Source organism: Thalassophryne amazonica, chromosome 12 (assembly GCF_902500255.1).
Source record: "Thalassophryne amazonica chromosome 12, fThaAma1.1, whole genome shotgun sequence".
NCBI lineage: Eukaryota > Metazoa > Chordata > Actinopteri > Batrachoidiformes > Batrachoididae > Thalassophryne > Thalassophryne amazonica.
The window spans coordinates 51,067,997-51,089,509 of NC_047114.1; the positions used below are offsets into that span (position 1 = coordinate 51,067,997).

The window sequence follows — 21,513 nt, forward strand, 5'->3', positions numbered from 1 at the left end:
AATTCCAGGCACTTAACTTACCAGATGATTTATGCTATCCTCACCTATCATCATGATGACTGCATCATGACCAAAACAACAGTCATGAATACGTGATGGAAATTAGATTCCTCTCAGTGGGTATCTGGGCTTACACTCAGAGGCAGGGTGAGGAACTTGGAGTAGAGTGGCAGCAGGAGCCTGTTGAGGTGGTTTGGGTATCTGGTGAGGATGCCTCCTGGTCATTTCCCTTCGGAGGTCTTCCAGTCATGTCCAAGTGGGACAAAACCCAGGACACACCAGCGGCATTATACAGGGTGACCTGGAAAAAAAATTGTAATAAATTCAGCAAGACACGTTGGGGAAGACTGTTGTTCCAATCATCTTCCCCAACATGTCTTGTTCAACCAAGTAAAAGACATTTTTCTTGGAATCGTACCATTTGGAGCATAATTTTGAAAGAACATGACTTTTATGCAAACCAACCAAGATAACTGAAACTTTTGGGAATGACTGTACACAAACTGAAGTTTAACTCCAGCAAATTCAGGTAATTTGCTGGACCATTGTAGAATTTATTACAATTTTTATGGGTTCTGGGGTTTTGGGGGGGGGGGGGGGGGGTCACCCTGTATTTCACAGCTGTCTTGGATTCCCCAGCAAGAGTTGGAGGACTTGGCCAAGGATAGGGAAGTGTGGAATGAGCTGCTTAATCTGCTGCCACTGCAATCCAGACCTGGATAAGTAGCAGAAAGTGAATGAATACTGAAAAAGGTAGTTTGGAATGGTCATCATATAATGGAAGGTAATGTGGCCATAAAATATGTAAGGATGCAAGATGAGCGCTGTAGCCCATTGTCACTCACATGACTATCTGAGGTTACTGAGACTGGATCAGAGATTACTGGAATAGACCTGTTTCTAATTTTACTCCCCCCCCAAAAAAAGTTGGTAAAATGGTCATATTTGTCACAAAGTTATCTTTTTAAACCCTTACACTAAGCATTTCAGACACATTATTCCTCAGGCACTACACTCATTAAATCGGTGAATGATCTGCTCCAAACAATTGATTCACATTCCATTATCAAACCATAGTGCTGGATTTAAAATGGCTGATCAGACTATAGTTTATGTAAAGAATAGAATCTTGGAGGGGTGAGGTCAGGGTTGCATTTCTGGTTAAAAACTTCTCACTTGCTGGTCAGGTCAATCGCAGTGTGTGTTCTATTAAAACGCTACCTCTCAATTTTATACAGTAAAGTGTAAGCTGCCCCAGGGTCATATTTATGGTCCACTACTAATGTCCTTTTACACTGACACACAGCTCTACATGCTTGTTTGTGCAGATAGTGTCCCTTATACTGTTGGTCACTACTGACTTCCCTGATTGCAGTGAAGAGCTCAATAACTACTACCATTCTAATTTTGACAATGGTAGAATGACAATGTCCTCCCAAAAGGGGGCAAACCGCTAACAAAATTTGCTTAATTTGTGGGACCAGGGGTGGCAATGGACTGGAAGTGGCTGTCGGAGACTGACTGGAGGGACGTTACTTTTAGAACGCTGAGGTGTTTTTAACTAAGGTGGGCCACCATACTGTAAGTATTGACTGATAAAACTGATTGTGTGACTCACGACAGGACGTGTGACTCACGACAGGACGGCAGGTTAATTTTGAGGAGTGCCCTCACTGGAGTATTGATGAGTAGGGAACTCGCCTGGGAAGAACAACTTGTGAGGCAGGCACCCCTTGGGAACCCAATTTCCCTCCAAGGCTCGCCAAAGAAGCTGGAGAACTTCTGAGCACACCAGGTGGGGGTAGGATAGTGGATTTAGCCTTGGGGAAGCCACTGACTGAAAATTAACAGGACACAGCATCTGATTTAACAATACAGGAGCCTAGATGGTACAAAAGAGCAAAATTAAATCTTGTAAAGAACAAGGCCACTCTGCTTGCCTAGAGTTAAGGCATTATGTTGTCTGTGTTCAATCACACAGTCAGTAAAAACTAAGAACACTACTGAATAGTCAACACTGTACATTAAATATTTGAGAACACAGTGTTCAGGGCACACAGTCTGGGAAAATGATAAGTTTATTCATACAGTAAATACATTGTGTTTTCAAACAGAAATTTACAACACACTAAGCAGTGTAGATACTCCAAGCAATACGATACAACACTTGCATATGGTACAATACTATATAAACACAGTACTGCCAAAGGCCAAATAACAGACAAAATTGAAATGGAAAGCACATTACAGTGAACTGTAAATGTTAACTGCAAAATCAAACCCAATTCTCAATCAATAAGACTCCTCCTTCTACTCAGATTGAACCCGGCTTCATCAATAAAAGTACAGCCGTGTGGTTTTTCCATGGAATCCAATTCAAATATTCTCTGAAAACAGCTCAAGCTTTGCTGTAGCGTGTGTATACTCCTGATTTACATACATTCCAATGAAGTGCAGCTTGATAGTAGTAGCATGTAGTATACTGTAGTATTGTACTATTGTGTAAACAATCAGCACTGAATGCGTCATTTTGCGTGTACGCTTACTTGCACATACTGAAATCATTGATCTTTGAGCCTTTCTGAGTTGCGCTCAAAGGGTACCCTGTGCGCTTGCTTCATGCACACCCTGTTGTGTTGGAGAACACTATCAATGGTGGAAAGGCTGACACTGCTGACTCCTTCAAAGTTTGTCTTTGAGAACTCGCTGTTGTATTTCACGCAGTCTGATGGCATTATTCTGGATGACCATGTCAACAATGAGAGCCTCTTGTTGCTGGTTGAACACAGGAGTCCTTCCACCCTCATGGGGCAGTCTTGCAGTTCTACAAAAAGAGAACTTGCCTTTGTAGAAGCATACAAGCAGTACCGCATAAACATTAGTGGACCCCCCCCCCATACACACATGATGTCCTTTATATTGGCAAAGTAATACACTGAAATACCTTTCATTGACCAAAACAAAGGAAAAACAAAAAACAAATTACCTCTTCTCTTCTCTGAACCTCCAGATTGTAGTGGCCACAGAGAACCTGCTCAGATTTGGTTGCATCTTCTGTCCTGCTTCCCTCATTGTCATGATATGCACAAGAACATGATCAATTACAGATGCTCATATTTCACCTGTAATTACTGTTCTTGGTTTTGGTCTCACGCTTCCTCGTCCTCCTTCTCTTCCTCCTCGCCCACCACCTCTCACACACACTCATCGTCGTCCTCTCAGATGGTTGTCCTCCATCTTTGTATCAACCTTCAGCTCACCTGTGCCCTCTGAACTGGCTTATAGCAACAAGTGTGAAGAACTTCGAGTCATTGTGTGTCAGTGATGACATCAGTGCTGGAATTGAGTTTAATGTCTGACACCTGTGTCTCACCATTCTGCATCACAAGTGCATCCCAGTGAAAACTGTGTTTACGGAGTGAGAATGTGTTTAGAGTCTTGAGGAAAAAAAAAAAAAAAAAGACTGCATTAGATCTGCAAATTGTGTCTAACTAGGTGAAAACTGATTAAGGTTTTGCCAAAAGACTTGCTTGATTCAGGAAATGAGCTCAGGCCACTATGAATTTGGTTCAGGGATTGGAGTTTAGTATTTTAGCAATTCAGAAAAGCTATATCATCAGAAACACTTGACTAATCCCATTGAGGCAGTGTCACATTCCTCCAGTGCCAATTTGATGGCCAGCAGCTCCTGATTACTAACATCATAGTTTGTTCTGCTGAGAACAACTTTTTGGAAGTGAATGCACATCCTCATGAGAGCATTTGGATAGGTTCACCCCTACTCCCACATTCAAGGCTTCCACTGAAACAATGAACTGACATGTAGGGGCAGGGGTATGGAACCAACACTCAAATCTGTAATGCCACTTTAACTTCATTGAATGATGAAATTTCTTACTTTTAACAAAGACTTGGTTTTCCAGGAGACACTGAAAACAAGCCTGACATGATTGATTTAAGACCCTTTTGTCTTTACAAAATAAAATATTATCAAGGTGTATGAAAACAAAGACAATCAGCATACCTCAGAGCACATCATTAACAAGATACTGAATATTGATACAGTACTTCTGCAGCATTGGTGAAAACAGAAGGCACCACAAAGTACTCATAGTGTCTGCTGGGGGTATTGAAGGCAGCCCTCCACTCGTCTGCCTCCCTAATTCTAACCAGATTGTAAGCATTTCTTAAATTGATCCTTGTAATGATGGTAGTATCATGTTCTCCATCAACTGAGGACCCTATCATTTCATAGACAAATGGCGACATAGTGGCCTAAGCCACTATTGTGACTTTACTCCAGGGAACATTGGGAATGTCTGACATGCATAGATTTTATTATTAGCCAGAGAAACCACATCCTCACCTGGGATATGCAATAGTGCTAGCTGGTCCTTATTGACTCAGCACGTCCATCCAGAAATATTTCATGTGTTCCAACCACTTTTGGTTGCTAAATGAAAAAATAGCATGACCAGGACTCCGCTTCCCCTTGTTTCAACAACAGCAAGCCTCTCACTGCTTCATGGCCGGGGGCCACTTGGCACAAAAACCTTCCTCACCGCCTCAGAGGAAGTCTTTGTCATTTGACAGATAGAGTAGTGGTCCAATTCAACCACCATCCAATCCAAGGCTATCACAGGGAGATGGGTTATAATGAAAGTTACCTGGGAGGCACCTGATGGATATGAACTGGGCTGAAGGTCATGGAACACAATGAGAGAAATGACTTACTTTGATTGTCGTCCGTCGGTGTGTGTGCAGGGGTGAATGTGTTTGTTTGTCTCTGTGTGGCTCTTCGACAGACTGGTATCCTGTCCAGGGTGTACCCCGCCTCATGCTCTATGTCTGCTGGGACAGGCTCCAGCCCCGCAATCTTTAATTGGACTAAGCGGTTGAAGATGAGTGAGTGAGTGAGTGAGTGAGTGAGTGAGTGAGTGAGTGAGTGAGTGAGTGAGTGGATTGTTGTCACAGCTCTCAATGGGCGGGAGTTCTGGCTTATGGCAAGGTTCCACATGTCAGCCTCCCAATACCACCCCTACAATCACAGCCATGCTGCTGCCTGGGATTTGGTGGAATGATGGGGACTCCAGCACTGCGTGCTGGTATACCTAATGGACAATCAGCAGTTTGAGCTAGTCGACAATAGGTTCTTGATAGGTCCTTGATGTGATTGAAGTTCCAGCATCATCTGGTGCATTCCACTTGTCTAATGTCACTGTTTATGTAGCTTGCATGCCTGGTAATGTAGGGCAGCATGGACTGGATCATTCCCTGTAGGGTTCCACATAGCCAGAACATGCTGTAATGGTTGACCCCAAAGCAGAGAACCACACAGTGGAGTATGTAAGATACTCTTTGCTTGGCATCATTGTGCAAGCATGGTTTAATGATCAGAAGTATAGCAGTCTGTGTAGCAACGGCGTCCTTGAGGGAGTTTGCAGCGAGGCATTCCAGTAACAGGCAGCAGATCAAAACACAAACTTCATACAAGTTTTATAATCCAACAGACAGCAGGCAACACCTGAAAAATACAAATTGGCAGCAAAAGCTTGACAACAGGAAAACAAACAGAAAGTGAAAAGGTGCAAAAAGACTCAGTAGGATACAAGAATTTCTGACAATCAAGTGAGGGAAGACAAAGGACTAAATAGTGAATCAGTGAGGAAACAGGCAATGAAAATAGTGATAAAAGAGAAAAGGTCAAACTGGGGGTGGTTTGTGGGTCCAAAGGAAGACTTGGATGATGAGGGTCTGTCAGGTTCAGCCCAGGCTTGGGGTCTAGGTCTGAGTTTATTGCTTAATTTCTTCTGTGGTTTCCGGTTTTACTTTTCATGTGTTTATTCTTTATCATATTAACTTCAGTTTGGTTCTGTTTATTGCTTTTCTTTGTGCTATGCTTTAGTCTCGGGTCTCATTCTTTGGTTATTATTTATTTTGCAGTCATCTGGTTATTTATGGTCTTCTGTTAGTGATTATGTGTTCTCCAGTTATTTATCTTCAGTGTCTTATTGTCAGGTTGTGTTTTGTTGGTCATTGGTTTTATCTTTTGTCATTGTTTACTGTGAGTTCAGTTACTTATTGTTTTATTTTGTAGCCACCTGTTTTGTTTAGCATTTATTCTCCATTAACCAATAGTTTGTTTTGCCATTTCAATCATTATTTATTGTATTTACTTTTAGGACTCACCCAGCATCAGTCCAGTTTTAGCTTTGGTTTATTATTAGTATTCTCGTTTTCCCCCCCTTTTTTAGACTATTCACATTATTTCTTAGTTTATTAGTTTACATATAATTGTTTGTCTGGAGCACTTCACATTTTACACCATTAGTTTTTCTGTCACTTTCTCCTCTTGCTTTGCACCACTTTGTTTTTCACTTACACACTCTCTTGCCTCTCTTTCATCCTCTATGATTCACTAAACCACACCTCTTTCCAGAACCATCCACACACCTGTGTTGTGTGTTGGGGGGCGTGGCTGGATGTTTTGGTGTTCTTTTCTTTTCTTTGCTCTTCAGGTGGCATGGAAACTGATTCTTCTGTGGAGAAGGTACTGGCTGAAGAGTCCTCACCCTCATCAACATCATGTGAAGCACCTGTGACTGGTGCTCACATGCAACCTTAAAGACTTTCAGCTGAAGCAGATAATTGGATGGCGTTCTGCATTTAAGGCATGTGTGATTCAAGCAGAACTGCCGGGAACTCGACCTTGTGATGTTCGTTTGTGAGACGCTGAGGACCGCGCCTGGGTTTGACACATCGAGCCCGTGAAGCAAGGAAGGGTGAGGACACATGCTGTCAGCACACATCAAAGGTGATTAAGTGTTTGACTAATTGTTGATAGTGACTTGGTGTTTTGTTACACAGTATACTTGAATTGTGATGAGAATTGTGCAGCTTGCTTCTCACTGCTGTGGCATGCGGATAAGTGATCCTCCACCTGTTGTGAGAAGCTGCTCATTTGCATAAAGTTAAAAAGATACAGACCTGAATGTGTTGCTGATAGCGTGTGTCTTTTTAAAGATATTGTTGTAACTGCTGACTTACCTCACCTCTTCTTTGCTTCACAGAGAGTCAGTTTGTCGTGTCCACCTGCGGAGTGTTTGGCGGTGGTAGTGGGTCCAGGAGCGCCGGGCTTTGATCCTTGCGGGCGCTGGAGAGCGTACCAACAGTCACTCCACCAGAGAGACGCTATTTTTGTTTTTACACCTTTTAAGCACAGCGGGTGAAATAAATATATTGTTTTTGGAACCGCTTTTCTGGTTATTTGTAGCGCTGGGTTCCGTCTGACGCAGGTCCGCTCCTCAACCCGCGTCGACACATAACAGTAGTTCCCCAGCCATTCCATAATGGACCCAGCGGCAGAGGCGGTTCCTTTTGCCGAAAAAGTTCAAGAACACTTGGAGAAAATATGGGAGCAATTACAGCATCTCGCAAACCAAATTAAACAAACAGACGCCCGTGTTACGGAGCTTGCAGCGCAAGCCGTTCCGCTTCCTGCTGCGGCATCATCGATACTAGTGCAGATAACTCCGTCACCCAGAGATTCGGCGTCCGAACCGATTGTTTGTCGTCCGGAGCCTTGTGCGGTGATGCAATGTTCTCTGGTTTCTGCTCAGTCAGGTTGGAGTGCCGCAGCTTTACGAGGAATGTTTGTAGATGGGATAAATGAGTCATTAAAAGACGAGCCGGCAGTCCGTGACGAGCCAAACGATTTAGATGAGCTAATATCGTTGGTGATTCGTCTAGATGATCCGATGAAGGAGCGTGGACGCGAGAGAGGACGCCCATCAGAGCGGGTTTTTTCGTCTCGGGGCTTTCCCCGACACAAATCTGGGCCGCCTCTTCTTCGCCCCACTGAGGCTCCTCCGACGGGACCTCTGGCTCCTCCTGTTGACGAGCCCATGCAGCTCGGACGAGCAGAGATTCCTGTATTGCCCAGACACGTAAGCGTCAAGAGAAATAATGGTGACGTATCTCCAAGTGTTCTGGGACAGGCAAAATAACACACATTAAAAAAAAAAAAAAAAAAAAAAAATCTAGCACGAGTAAATGTTTTGTTTTCTTTAAATAGGGGTTATAATTGTATGGGGAGTCAGAGGCGTATCTGGTGGAGTGATTGTTATGCGGTTAGAAGTATGCCTGGGCTCACTTAATCGTTAACTTTTTATGTGTTTTTAGGTATTTTCTGTTTGGGTTGTTGGGTCATTTTATTTTGTTGTTTTTTTTATTTCTCTACATCCCTAACCCCAACCTCACTTGCCCCAAGACCGTTTGTCTTGTGGGTTGTGGGGTGGTGCAGGTTGGTCACGCTGAGCATTCTCAGAAGACCTCTGCAGCTGGGGGGGGGGGTGTTAGAGGCCTTTTTTTTTGGTTTGGTTAGGGCCCGGTTCCACTCCAGCCTTGGTGAGCCTTTGTACCGTTCGTCATTGGTGTTGCCGGGGTGTGGTGCAGCGGAGACTTACCTCGGTCAGAGGGGTGGGCCGATCTGTTGCCGATCGCCATTTCGGTAGTTCCACCCCTCCCGAGAGGCTGGGGTATGGTCGAGTTGGGGCACCGGACGCATTTCCGGTTCTCTGCTGCGCCTTGGGGTTGGAGCTGGGTTAGTTTTTTCCTGTTCCCTTCTCTGGCTTAATATTTTGAGCCGTTCGCCAAAATTGAGCCGCCGAAGGGCTCTGGGAGGGACCTGGGGTCTTTCGGGGTGCCGGGGAGAGTAACAGGGTTTATGGTCGTTTTATATCCCCCCGGGGTTGTTTTTGGTAGTCCTCCGGGGGTTGATTTGTGATTTTGTTCTGTTTCCTTCCGGGTTCCACCTCCAGGGTTGATGGGACGGTCCTCTGGGGGGGAATTGGCTTGGGGCCAACTAGCCAAGTGTGACCGGTTCTGGGGTTGTGGGGAGGGTACCTCCTGGGGTTGATGGTACGGTCCTCTGGGGGGCGCCGTTTGCTCCATGTACACCTGGGGACCTTTGTGGGATTATGGTTCTGGCTGTTCCTTCCTGGAACTGGCGATGAAGGCCTTCTGGGGGGGGTTGGGCTCTGCAGGTCATTCTGGGGGGGTTGTTTGTTGTTTTTCTTTTATGCATTTACGTTTGTATTGTTTGTGGGGCTGTGTTGGGTTTTTGCGTTTGGGAGTTTTTCTTTTATTCCCAGGGTTTGATGGGACGGTCCCCTGGGGAGGTTTTGGGTGGGTTTTATGTTTTTTCTGTGTGTTGAATTATACTGGGGAATGTTTTGGGGCTTTTGTTGATGCCAGCCGGCCTTCCAGCTGCGGTGCCTGTCCTGCTGTCTGTGGTGGACCTTAGGAGCGTGGTGCTGTCTGCTTCCTGACGTGGACCCCGGAGGGAGGTGCTGTTCTCGGGCCTGGTCTGTTCGGTCGCCGGGAGGCTTCCCGTTGATGGGGGGGTACTGTTGTGTGTTGGGGGGTGTGGCTGGATGTTTTGGTGTTCTTTTCTTTTCTTTGCTCTTCAGGTGGCATGGAAACTGATTCTTCTGTGGAGAAGGTACTGGCTGAGGAGTCCTCACCCTCATCAACATCATGTGAAGCACCTGTGACTGGTGCTCACATGCAACCTTAAAGACTTTCAGCTGAAGCAGATAATTGGATGGCGTTCTGCATTTAAGGCATGTGTGATTCAAGCAGAACTGCCGGGAACTCGACCTTGTGATGTTCGTTTGTGAGACGCTGAGGACCGCGCCTGGGTTTGACACATCGAGCCCGTGAAGCAGGGAAGGGTGAGGACACATGCTGTCAGCACACATCAAAGGTGATTAAGTGTTTGACTAATTGTTGATAGTGACTTGGTGTTTTGTTACACAGTATACTTGAATTGTGATGAGAATTGTGCAGCTTGCTTCTCACTGCTGTGGCATGCGGATAAGTGATCCTCCACCTGTTGTGAGAAGCTGCTCATTTGCATAAAGTTAAAAAGATACAGACCTGAATGTGTTGCTGATAGCCTGTGTCTTTTTAAAGATATTGTTGTAACTGCTGACTTACCTCACCTCTTCTTTGCTTCACAGAGAGTCAGTTTGTCGTGTCCACCTGCGGAGTGTTTGGCGGTGGTAGTGGGTCCAGGAGCGCCGGGCTTTGATCCTTGCGGGCGCTGGAGAGCGTACCAACAGTCACTCCACCAGAGGGACGCTATTTTTGTTTTTACACCTTTTAAGCACAGCGGGTGAAATAAATATATTGTTTTTGGAACCGCTTTTCTGGTTATTTGTAGCGCTGGGTTCCGTCTGACGCAGGTCCGCTCCTCAACCCGCGTCGACACATAACAACCTGCACCTCATTACACCTTGATTTGCCTGCCCCTTATTTAAGCCCTCACAGTTCCACAGCTAACTGCCCGATTGTTGACTTTGTTCACTTTCTCGCCTTTCATTCACATCCTGTTTGCTCCATAGTTACTGACCTTGTTTGTGTGCTCTGACCTCTGCCTTGCCATATCCTGAACCCCACCTGTTTTTTGACTCTGCTTTTGTTTTGCCTGTTCTATTCCTCGACACCATGTGAACAAACCCTGCCTGGTTTATGGACCATGACCCAGCCTGTACCATGTCTGATAACTCTGCCTCTAACTATCTGTGTACCGAAACCAGTGCCTGATTTCTAGTTAAAGCCTATTATTCAACACAACCAACCATGCCTGTGAGTCTGCATGTGTCTCCTAATGATTCCTGTGCCAATCCACCATGTGTCCTGATAGGGTCTGAATAGAGAAGAGCTGCAGGACCAAGATGTATGGAAAAACCAGCCCAGTCTCATGTTTTTTTTTTTTTTTTTTGTGCCCCTGTCATGAAAGTGCCTGATTTTTGTGACACGATTTTTTTTTTTTTTTGCTATTTATAATCTTCCCCTTCTCCTAACTCTAGCCATAACCATAATGTTAGTGTCTACCCTACCTAAAACCCCCAAACATCCTCGACACGAAATTCATTTATTCCCCTGTCAGAAAAAGCAGCCCATTTTCGTACCCCTGGCACAAACCCATAGAATAATGTACTTTTCATAACCCAGTCTCACAAACTGCCATGAGATTGAAAACTCCAACACGTCGCACTGACAGTACTTCGAAAAGATGAAGCAAAACCTAAAAGACATCAATACAGACAGTACATATTTATATCCTCGAGACATTGTCTGCATGGATGTATCTGTATTCCACAGTGGGGGTACTTCTGCACTCTACTGCACCTCAATACACTGATAATGAGAGAAATTACCTACAATGGATCCACTTTTCTATCTGAAGAGGAGAGAGAACCCATGAGGAGAGAGAAATCAGCTAAAATGGATGAAAAAGCACACAGGAAAGTTGAGAGAGCATGAAATACTGTGAAGAGAAAGAGCAATCGACTATTGGCTTGATGGGAGATGAGAATGTGTTATTATATAATTGTAAGTTCCAGAAAGATCGGAAGTAACCAGGCTTCCCCTCCTCCCCACTGCTGCTTTGGTAATTTATCCCTCTTTCTTTCATCTATTTCTGTCTCTTTTTCACCCTGTCACCCATCAATCTTTTTCCAATTACCTGCTTTGTCTATCCACAAATCCATCATAATCATTCCCATGGTAACGGGTTGCATCCTCCATTGACTTTGGCCCATTGTTCAATATAATTACACATCAAAAAGCAGTCTTTAGAGGAGGGAAGAGGATGCAGAAAGAAACAGTGAAAAATAATTCTGCTCATTTTCCGTGTGTCCTCATCAGAAAAATGTCTGCAAATATCTCCAAAGAGACAATTTTATAGGAGAAAGTCTGTTTTATTTCAAACACCACATGACATTTATTCAGGCATTATGTGTTGATTTGTGTTACCTCAAGGCAATGAACATTCTCTCTGCCCACGCAATTGTATGTTACTGTGAACATGAAAAGGTATAACTGCTCATAAAAGGTCAAAGTTTTGAAAAAAAAATATTCTGTATTCGTTCAGCACAGAAAAAAAAACTGGTGGCAGCCCTTTTCAAAAGTCTGAAATTCAGGCTTTATTTTATTTGGCTACTTATACTTGCAAATTGGTGGAAACAGAATTCACAGTCCTCTTGGTCTCTTGTTTTTCCACATTATTGCTAAAGTACCCATTTTCCACCCAGAAAGCGCCATTAGTCCAGTGACACGGACAACATTGGCAGCAGAGACATTATCCCTCTGACTCCACTGTGTGTTCATTTCCATGTTTAATGCAAACACAAGTACCGTACAAAATGCAACAGATTGATGTCATCTTACATACTTTGTCAAATGTAGCACAGTTCATTGCAAATTAAAAAAAAAAAATGCTATGTTTAAAAATTGTATTGTACAGTTTTCGCAAACTAAAATTGTCCATCATCAGGAAAATTAGTTTCACAAAACAGCTTCTTGCCGACCAAAGCCTTTGAACTCACTGAAGGAACCAAAACAAAGAACTGAAATTTTTTATTATTATTATTTTTTTTTTAATGTTCTGGAACTGAAAGCTTTATCTGAAATAATGGTTTTCATTCATTTATTACTGTTTAAAATATATTCTGCTTACAATAACTTGGTACTGAGTTCATTTCCTGTCTTCCGTGAGCATCATGCACATCTTCAAATGGTGGAGGGAAATTTACCAGTAACAAGCCCCTAAAGTAAAATGTGGTGGGGTCACCCTGTAACCAGCCAGTGTAGGCCAATATTGTTCTATGTACCTCATAAATATTGGCTGTAGACATCTACTGTATCTCATCAACATTTGATCGTCAGACTAAAATGTAAAGATAATTTGTTACTATGAGTACTGTTGTGAAAGTGTTGTGACACGGACCCACAACAGGGGGCGTTAATGAATGGACAATGGATAAGCCAAAAGTAACAATTTAATGTTGTGAATTGCACAACGACATACAGACAATAACAATATGGTGACTGTCAATCATACACCAGGTGACGTGTGGGCAGGCTCGACGATAGAAGACGCCTGGCGAGAGAAGAGCCGGATCCCACACAGCTTCCACTGCCAACGGAGCTGAGGAACACCGGAGCCGCCAAGCCCTGCGCCCCAGGTGGCCGCTGTCTTCAACAGTCAGACCCGGTACTGCTGGCAGAGAACAGAGACAGTCCTGATGAGTGTGAGGTCGCACACTCAGTAATCCCACAGTCTGTACACAATTAGGAGGGAGAACCTCCATCTCCAGCAACAATTTCACCCGTGCAGCTCCTGTTGGTCTCTTTCCTGGATGGAGTGAGAGGCAAAGAACGTCGTCCTCTCACTGTCCGCCAATCCAGCCTCCGACAGAGCCCGCAGGAACACGGCTGCACACAGAACAATGTTTTGGACTACAATGATTACAGCAGAGAAGGTTACCTGAATGGTAGCTGATTTCTCGGCGAGGAGGTGGAGTCGCAGTCCGGCCTTTATGGAGATGGTGATGAGTTGGCTGAGTGACAGCTGGTGCTGATGAAGAGTGACAGCAGTCACTCCCAGTGGCTCCGGTGCCCTCTCGTGCTTGAAGCCCGCACTCCAAGCAGGGCGCCATCTGGTGGTGGTGGGCCAGCAGTACCTCCTCTTCAGCGGCCCACACAACAGGACCCCCCCCCCCCAGGCTTGTCCAGGTGCCGCCGGTAGAAGTCGGCCAGGAGGGCCGGGTCCAGGATGAAGCTCCTCTTCACCCAGGAGCATTCTTCGGGTCCATACCCCTCCCAGTCCACCAGATACTGGAACCCCTGGCCCTTTCGATGGACATCCAGGAGCCTGCGCACGGTCCAGGCAGGCTCTCCATCTATGATCCGGGCAGGAGGCGGCGCCGGTCCGGGTGTGCAGAGAGTCGACGTGTGGTAGGGTTTGATCATTGAGGTATGGAACACTGGATGAATCCACAGTGAAGCTGGTAGCTTCAGCTTCACTGCGGCCGGACTGAGGACTTTGGTTATGGCAAAAGGTCCTATGTACCTGTCCTTGAGCTTCTGGGATTCCACCTGCAGGGGGATGTCCTTTGTGGATAGCCAAACCTCCTGCCCGGGCTGGTATGCATGGGCCTAAGCCCTCGTCCGGGCTCTGAGCAGGGCAGAGCGGGCGGTACGCCACACCCGACAGCACTTCCTCAGATGGGCCTGGACCGAGGGCACCCCGACCTCTCCCTCCACTAGCGGAAACAATGGGGGCTGGTACCCCAAACACACCTCAGATGGGGAGAGGCCGGTGGCAGATGAAACTTGGTTATTATGAGCGTACTCGATCCAGGCCAGATGGTCACTCCAGGCCGTCGGGTGCGCGGAGGTCACACAGCGGAGGGCCTGCTCCAGTTCCTGGTTCATCCGCTCTGCCTGCCCGTTCGTCTGGGGGTGGTACCCAGACGAGAGACTGACAGTGGCCCCCAGTTCCCTGCAGAAACTCCTCCAGACCTGGGAGGAGAACTGAGGACCACGATCCGAGACAGTGTCTGATGGAATCCCATGCAGACGCACGACGTGGTGGACCAGGAGGTCTGCAGTCTCCTGGGCCGTCGGGAGCTTCGGGAGGGCCACGAAGTGGGCCGCCTTGGAGAACCGGTTAAGATGGTGGTGTTGCCCTGGGACGGCGGGAGGCCCGTGACAAGGTCCAGGCCAATATGAGACCAGGGGCGACGAGGCACGGGCAGAGGCTGGAGGAGGCCTTGGGCCTTATGGTGGTCGGCTTTGCCCCTGGCACAGGTGGTGCAGGCCTGGACATATTCCTGGATGTCGGCTTCCATAGATGCCCACCAGAAGCGCTGCCGGACCACTGCCACGGTCCTTCGCACCCCTGGATGACAGGAGAGCTTGGAACCGTGACAGAAGTCAAGGACCGCAGCCCTGGCCTCTGGTGGGACGTACAGCTTGTCCTTCGGACCTGTCCCCGGGTCCGGGCTCCGTGTCAGGGCCTCCCGGACGGTCTTCTCCACATCCCAGGTAAGGGTGGCCACGACAGTGGACTCAGGGATGATGGTGTCAGGGGGGTCTGACGGCTCGGTCTTGACCTCCTCTTCATGCACCCGGGACAGGGCGTCAGACCGTTGGTTCTTTGTCCCGGGGCGGTAGGTGATCCGGAAGTCAAAACGCCCGAAGAACAGCGGGCTTGCCTGGGGTTCAGACGCTTCGCGGTTCGGATGTACTCCAGGTTCCGATGGTCCGTGAAAACCGTAAATGGTACCGATGCTCCCTCCAACAGGTGTCTCCACTCCTCGAGAGCCTCCTTCACCGCAAGAAGTTCCCGATTGCCGACGCCATAGTTCCGTTCAGCTGGGGTCAACCTGCGGGAAAAGTAGGCACATGGATGGAGAACCTTGTCGGACTCCCCGCTCTGGGACAGCACGGCTCCTATCCCTGAGTCAGAGGCATCCACTTCAACAACAAACTGGCGCTTGGGATCGGGCTGCACCAGAACCGGTGCAGTCGAGAACCGGCGTTTCAACTCCCTAAACGCGGCTTCGCACCGATCCGACCAGGTGAAGGGGACTTTTGTGGAGGTCAGGGCTGTCAGGGGGCTAACTACCTGACTGTAGCCCTTGATGAACCTCCGGTAGAAATTTGCAAAACCGAGGAACTGTTGTAGTTTCCTACGGTTCGTTGGTTGGGGCCAATCTCTCACCGCCGCAACCTTGGCCGGATCAGGGGCGACGGAGTTGGAGGAGATTATGAACCCCAGGAAAGACAAAGAAGTGCGGTGGAACTCACACTTCTCGCCCTTCACAAACAGCCGGTTCTCCAACAACCGCTGTAGGACCTGACGTACATGCTTGACATGGGTCTCAGGATCCGGAGAAAAGATGAGTATATCGTCTAGATATACGAAGACAAACCGATGCAGGAAGTCCCGCAAGACGTCATTAACCAATGCTTGGAACGTCGCGGGCGCATTGGTGAGGCCGAACGGCATGACCAAGTACTCAAAGTGACCTAACGGGGTGTTAAATGCCGTCTTCCACTTGTCTCCCTCCCGGATCCGAACCAGGTGATAAGCATTCCTAAGATCCAATTTCGTGAAAATTTGGGCTCCATGCAGGGGCGTGAACACTGAATCCAACAGAGGTAACGGGTATCGGTTGCGAACCATGATCTCGTTCAGCCCTCTGTAATCAATGCATGGACGGAGTCCGCCGTCCTTCTTGCCCACAAAAAAGAAACCAGCACCCATCGGGGAGGTGGAGTTCCGGATCAACCCGGCAGCTAACGAGTCCTGGATGTAGGTCTCCATTGATTCGCATTCCGGACGTGAGAGGTTGTACAGCCTGCTGGACGGGTACTCAGCGCCCGGTATCAAATCAATGGCTCAATCGTACGGACGGTGTGGGGGCAGCGTGAGTGCCAGATCCTTGCTGAAGACGTCAGCAAAGTCATGGTACTCGGCTGGCACCGCCGCCAGATTGGGGGGGACTAAAACCTCCTCCTTAGCTGTCACACCGGGTGGAACCGAGGATCCTAAACACTCCCGGTGGCAGGTTTCGCTCCACTGAACCACAGCCCCAGACGGCCAATCAATCCGGGGATTGTGTTTTAACACCCATGGAAAACCCAAAATCACTCGGGAGGTAGAAGGTGTTACATAAAACACAATCTCCTCCCTGTGATTCCCAGACACCACCAATGTCACTGGCTGTGTCTGGTGTGTGATTAGTGGAAGAAGGGTGCCATCTAGCGCCCGCACCGACAATGGTGACGGTAAGGCCACTAGAGGGAGCCCAACCTCCTTTGCCCATCTGCTATCCAGCAGATTCCCCTCCGACCTCGTGTCCACCAGGCCTGGGGCGTGAAGGGTTAGATCCCCACTCAGGATCGTGACTGGGATTCGTGCAGATTGTCGGGGTTTCCCCACGTGGGTCGAACACCTGTCGGAACTCCCTCACAAACTCAGTATAAACCATTAGGAGCCGTGAATTCTGCTCCCAAAGCGCCGTAGCCCAGGCGCGTGCCTCTCCTCGAAGCAAATTGATCACATAAGCCACCTGGCTAGCATCTGATGCGTACATGACGGGACGCTGTGAAAAGACGAGCGAGCACTGCATCAAGAAGTCCGCGCACGTCTCCACACAGCCTCCGTACGGCTCCGGAGGGCTTATGTAAGCTTCAGGGGAAGGTGGGGGGGTTCGTTGAATGACCAGCGGAATGTCTGTTTCTGGCACACGGTCAGCAGGAGGAGGTGCTGCAGCAGCGCCCTGAGCACGCGCTTCCACCTGGGCGGTGAGAGCCTCCATCCTACGATTGAGAACACTGCTCTGCTCGGTAACTAAGTCCAACCGAGCGGTAAAGGCGGTTAAGATGTGCTGCAGCTCACCCAACACGCCTCCTGCTGGCGCCTGTGCACCTCGCTCTTCCATTGGCTGTTCAAGCGATGGTTGACACCCCTTGGGATCCATGATGCTGGCCGAGAAATCCTGTTGTGAAAGTGTCGTGACACGGACCCACAACAGGGGGTGTTAATGAACGGACAATGGATAAGCCAAAAGTAACAATTTAATGTTGTGAATTGCACAACGACGTACAGACAGTAACAATATGGTGACTGTCAATCATACACCAGGTGACGTGTGGGCAGGCTCGACGATAGAAGACGCCTGGCGAGAGAAGAGCCGGATCCCACACAGCTTCCACTGCCAACGGAGCTGAAGAACACCGGAGCCGCCAAGCCCTGCGCCCCAGGTGGCTGCTGTCTTCAGCAGTCAGACCCGGTACTGCTGGCAGAGAACAGAGACAGTCCTGATGAGTGTGAGGTCACACACTCAGTAATCCCACAGTCTGTACACAATTAGGAGGGAGAACCTCCACCTCCAGCAACAATTTCACCCGTGCAGCTCCTGTTGGTCTCTTTCCTGGATGGAGTGAGAGGCGAAGAACGTCGTCCTCTCACTGTCCGCCAATCCAGCCTCCGACAGAGCCCGCAGGAACACGGGTGCACACAGAACAATGTTTTGGACAACAATGATTACAGCAGAGAAGGTTACCTGAATGGTAGCTGATTTCTCGGCGAGGAGGTGGAGTCGCAGTCCGGCCTTTATGGAGATGGTGATGAGTTGGCTGAGTGACAGCTGGTGCTGATGAAGAGTGACAGCTGTCACTCCCAGTGGCTCCGGCGCCCTCTCGTGCTTGAAGCCCGCACTCCAAGCAGGGCGCCATCTGGTGGTGGTGGGCCAGCAGTACCTCCTCTTCAGCGGCCCACACAACAAGTACCAAGTTTGAGTTTAATTTGCATCTTTTCTAACCCTCACATGGTCAAAATTAAACATACAGACTCAAATATATACATACATGCCCACTAATATTTTGTTAAATGTCCCTTAGCAAGCTGCACCTCAATTAGACACTTTCAGTAACCATAAAAAAGCTTCTGGCATAGTACATAATTCTGGCTGGATATTTGACCACTCATCTTGGCAGAGTTTATTTAAAGTGATTGGTTTCCTTTCAATAGGATTGAGGTTGGGGCTTTTGGGAAGGCCATTCCAGAAGCTTGATGTTACCCTGCTTTATCCAACCCACAACCAGTTTTGATGTGTGTTTGGGATGATTGTTCTGATGGAACACCCAATTGTGGCCAAGTTTCAACAGTCTAGCTGTTGATTTGAGGTGACATTGAAGAATTTGGAGCTGGCATGTCCAATCCCTTGGCCTGCTTTATCCAACTCATGAGTTTTGATGTGTATTTGGGATCATTGTCCTGTTGTAAAACCCAATTGTGGCCAAGTTTCAATGATCCAGCTGTTGATTTGAGGTGACTTTGGAGAATTCAGAGGTCATCGTCCTTCATTATTCCATTAACTTTGGGCAATGTACCAGTAACACTGGCAGCAGAACAGTCCCAGAGAATGACGCTGCCACCACCTGGCTTGACAGTTGGTACAGTGTTCTTGGGTTTGAATTACTCACCTTTGCGCTTACAAACATACCTCTTGTCATTGTGGTCAAATCGCTCAATTTTTGTCACAACTGACTATAAAACTTTTCTCCAGAAGGCATTTGGCTTGTCTGTGTGGGCAGCTGCAAATTTAAATCTAGCTTGAAATGTCAGTTTTTGAGCAGGGGCTTCTTTCTTGGTCAGCACCTGTCCATGGCGATGTAAAAGTTAATTCACTGTGGACAGTGGCACTGGTGTTTCAGCAGTTTCCAGTTCATGGCAGGCCTGAGCCTGGGTGGTTCCTGGGTTGTTCCTGATCATCCTAACCTTTACTTTCCTTATTATTAGGGATTTCTCTAAAGTGTAGGTCAAAGAAAGTATGTGCTCAAAGGTCAGCCCAAGATTTTTTGCTTTGTCAAAGTGATTAATAATAGTCCATGAGCCAGTCATCAATTTTGACCTAATCGGTACCACTTAAAGGGAAGAAACGACACATAGAATTTAGCCTCAGTGTATCATGGCCTACACAAAATGTATGATAGCCATCCCAGCTGTACCCAGGTAGGGGTCAATGAAGAATTACACACAGGTCAAACTTTAAAAATGCTCCAATCATGTTGAAGACTATATCACATTACTTGTCTGATCATAACAATTACAAAAAGGTATAGTTTGGACTATCTATGACAGAATGTTCCGGAGTTATGGGGTAAAAATGGCAAAACAAAATGGTGACAAAGATCAGTTTCAGTTTGTACAGCGGTCAAAAGTTAAAGTTGCGCCAATTTCAGTAAAAAAAAAAAAATGATGCAAATTATTGGTTGAAATAAAAGGATTAATAAATGGAATAGTTTTGACTGTGTTGAATGTTTTGTCTCCAAAGTAAAGGTCAAACAAGGTCACCATCCATTGGATTCTATGACATGTGACATGTTACCCTGTAACATGAAAAAGCTTGACAGATGGTGCAAACTATTCCTTATTAACCCAAATACTAATTTGCATCATTTCTTACTGAAATTGGAGCAACTTTAAATTTATTTTAACCCCTGTACAAACTGAACTTGACCTTTGTCACCATTTTTGCTGTTTTTACCCCATCATAGATTACATCATAGATAGTCCAAACTATACCTTTTTGGAATTGTTATGATCAGACAAGCAATGTGATATAACTGAAAAAAGTGAAACATCAGTGCACTTCATTCAAAGGACTTATTTACATTGGTCTAATGGAAAATTGTGGTTTCCAGTTTAAATCTGATGGAATCACTTCACCAAATCATAAATATACATTGTGGAAAAACTCAAAAAAAAAATTAGCTGTAACAAATTACATCTTTTTTTAAGTTGATCCAAAGTATCTTTTTTTTTAGTGTAGTTTAACATGATTGGAGCATTTTTAAAGTTTGACCTCTGTGTAATTCTTCATTGACCCCTACCTGGCTACAGCTACCACCCTGGGATGGCTATCATACATTTTTGTGTAGGCCATGATACACTGAGGCTGGATTCTAAGTGTCGTTTCTTCCCCTTAAGTGGTACCGAAAACCTGCTTGGCCCATGGACTATAACACGAGTCCAAGGTTAACTTTAGAAGACCAAATTGATGTCTGTGTCTCACAGGACCAATCAGAATCATCTTGGTCTTGTCAGAATTTAAAAGTAAGAAACTGGGAGACATCCACTTTGTCACTGAATCCAGGAATTCCTCTAAAGTCCTAAAGAGTGGGCAAGATTATCTGTGTTTATCAGCATATAAAGTTAAGTGTCATCAGCATAGCAGTGAAAGGCAGTTCCTTAAGGCCCTTTCACACCGGGTCTGCTTCAAGTTGCGGCGTCATGACGACGCCAAGTTGATGCAGCCTAATGCCGAGTTGATGCAGCCTAACGCCACAACACTGTGAGGGACACAAAGGATGAAGCGAGACGGACGCCAAAAATTAAACATTTTTTATTTTTTCTGCGTTGAGCACAGGACACAGAAAGGAAGTAGTTTTCTTACAAGTTGAGGCAACTTAACGTGACTGGATGCCACACCCATACAATATAAAATTACCCAATGCCAATTAATGATTCCTGCTGTGCTCCATTGTTGTCGAGCAATAAATCACGCAGGATTGTTGTTAAACTTTTTATACTGCATACACAATGCAGTAAAACTATACCACAAAACAAGCACATGTTTATTAAAAGAAAAATGCTCATTACAGCCTGGCTGCAGCTCATTGCGCTCACCTCCTCAAGTTCTCTCACAGTTCTGATAATGTTCATAAGTCCTGCTCAAGGTTGGGTAGAATTACTTTGAAATGTAATCCAAAAGTAATCAGATTACAAGTAATCCAAATGTATGTACATACATACATGTAATCCACATGTATTCCTTCAAAGTAATCCTACCCAACCCTGGTCCTGCTCACAGACTGATTGCCAGAGACAGGTCATGTCCACGTCCACTCACGGACTGTTCGCGTGCACGCGAACACGGAAACGCCGGCTGCAGCTCTGCAGTCACAGGAAGAATGATAAACTTTTAACAGAAATCAGAGCGTACATCTGCAGCGCTTCACAAGAAGAAATATAAACTAGAAGAGAAATCAGAATGCACACCTGCTTATTTGCACCCCCCTGCTGTGTGCAACTGAGGCAGACATTCCTGCATTATGAGATACTCAGCATATGCAACTTGAAGCAGG

The 21,513-nt window shown here is 46.5% G+C and overlaps 1 long non-coding RNA gene across 1 annotated transcript; it reads right to left on the reverse strand.

Annotated features, from left to right (window-relative positions):
* Nucleotides 1–634: 634 nt before the first annotated feature.
* LOC117522702 lies at nt 635–17,762 on the reverse strand. The gene is made up of 3 exons (XR_004564294.1): nt 17,752–17,762; nt 1,924–1,932; nt 635–744 (listed from the first exon to the last, which is right to left on the reverse strand). It is a non-coding gene; the product is annotated as an uncharacterized LOC117522702 (long non-coding RNA).
* Nucleotides 17,763–21,513: the final 3,751 nt, after the last annotated feature.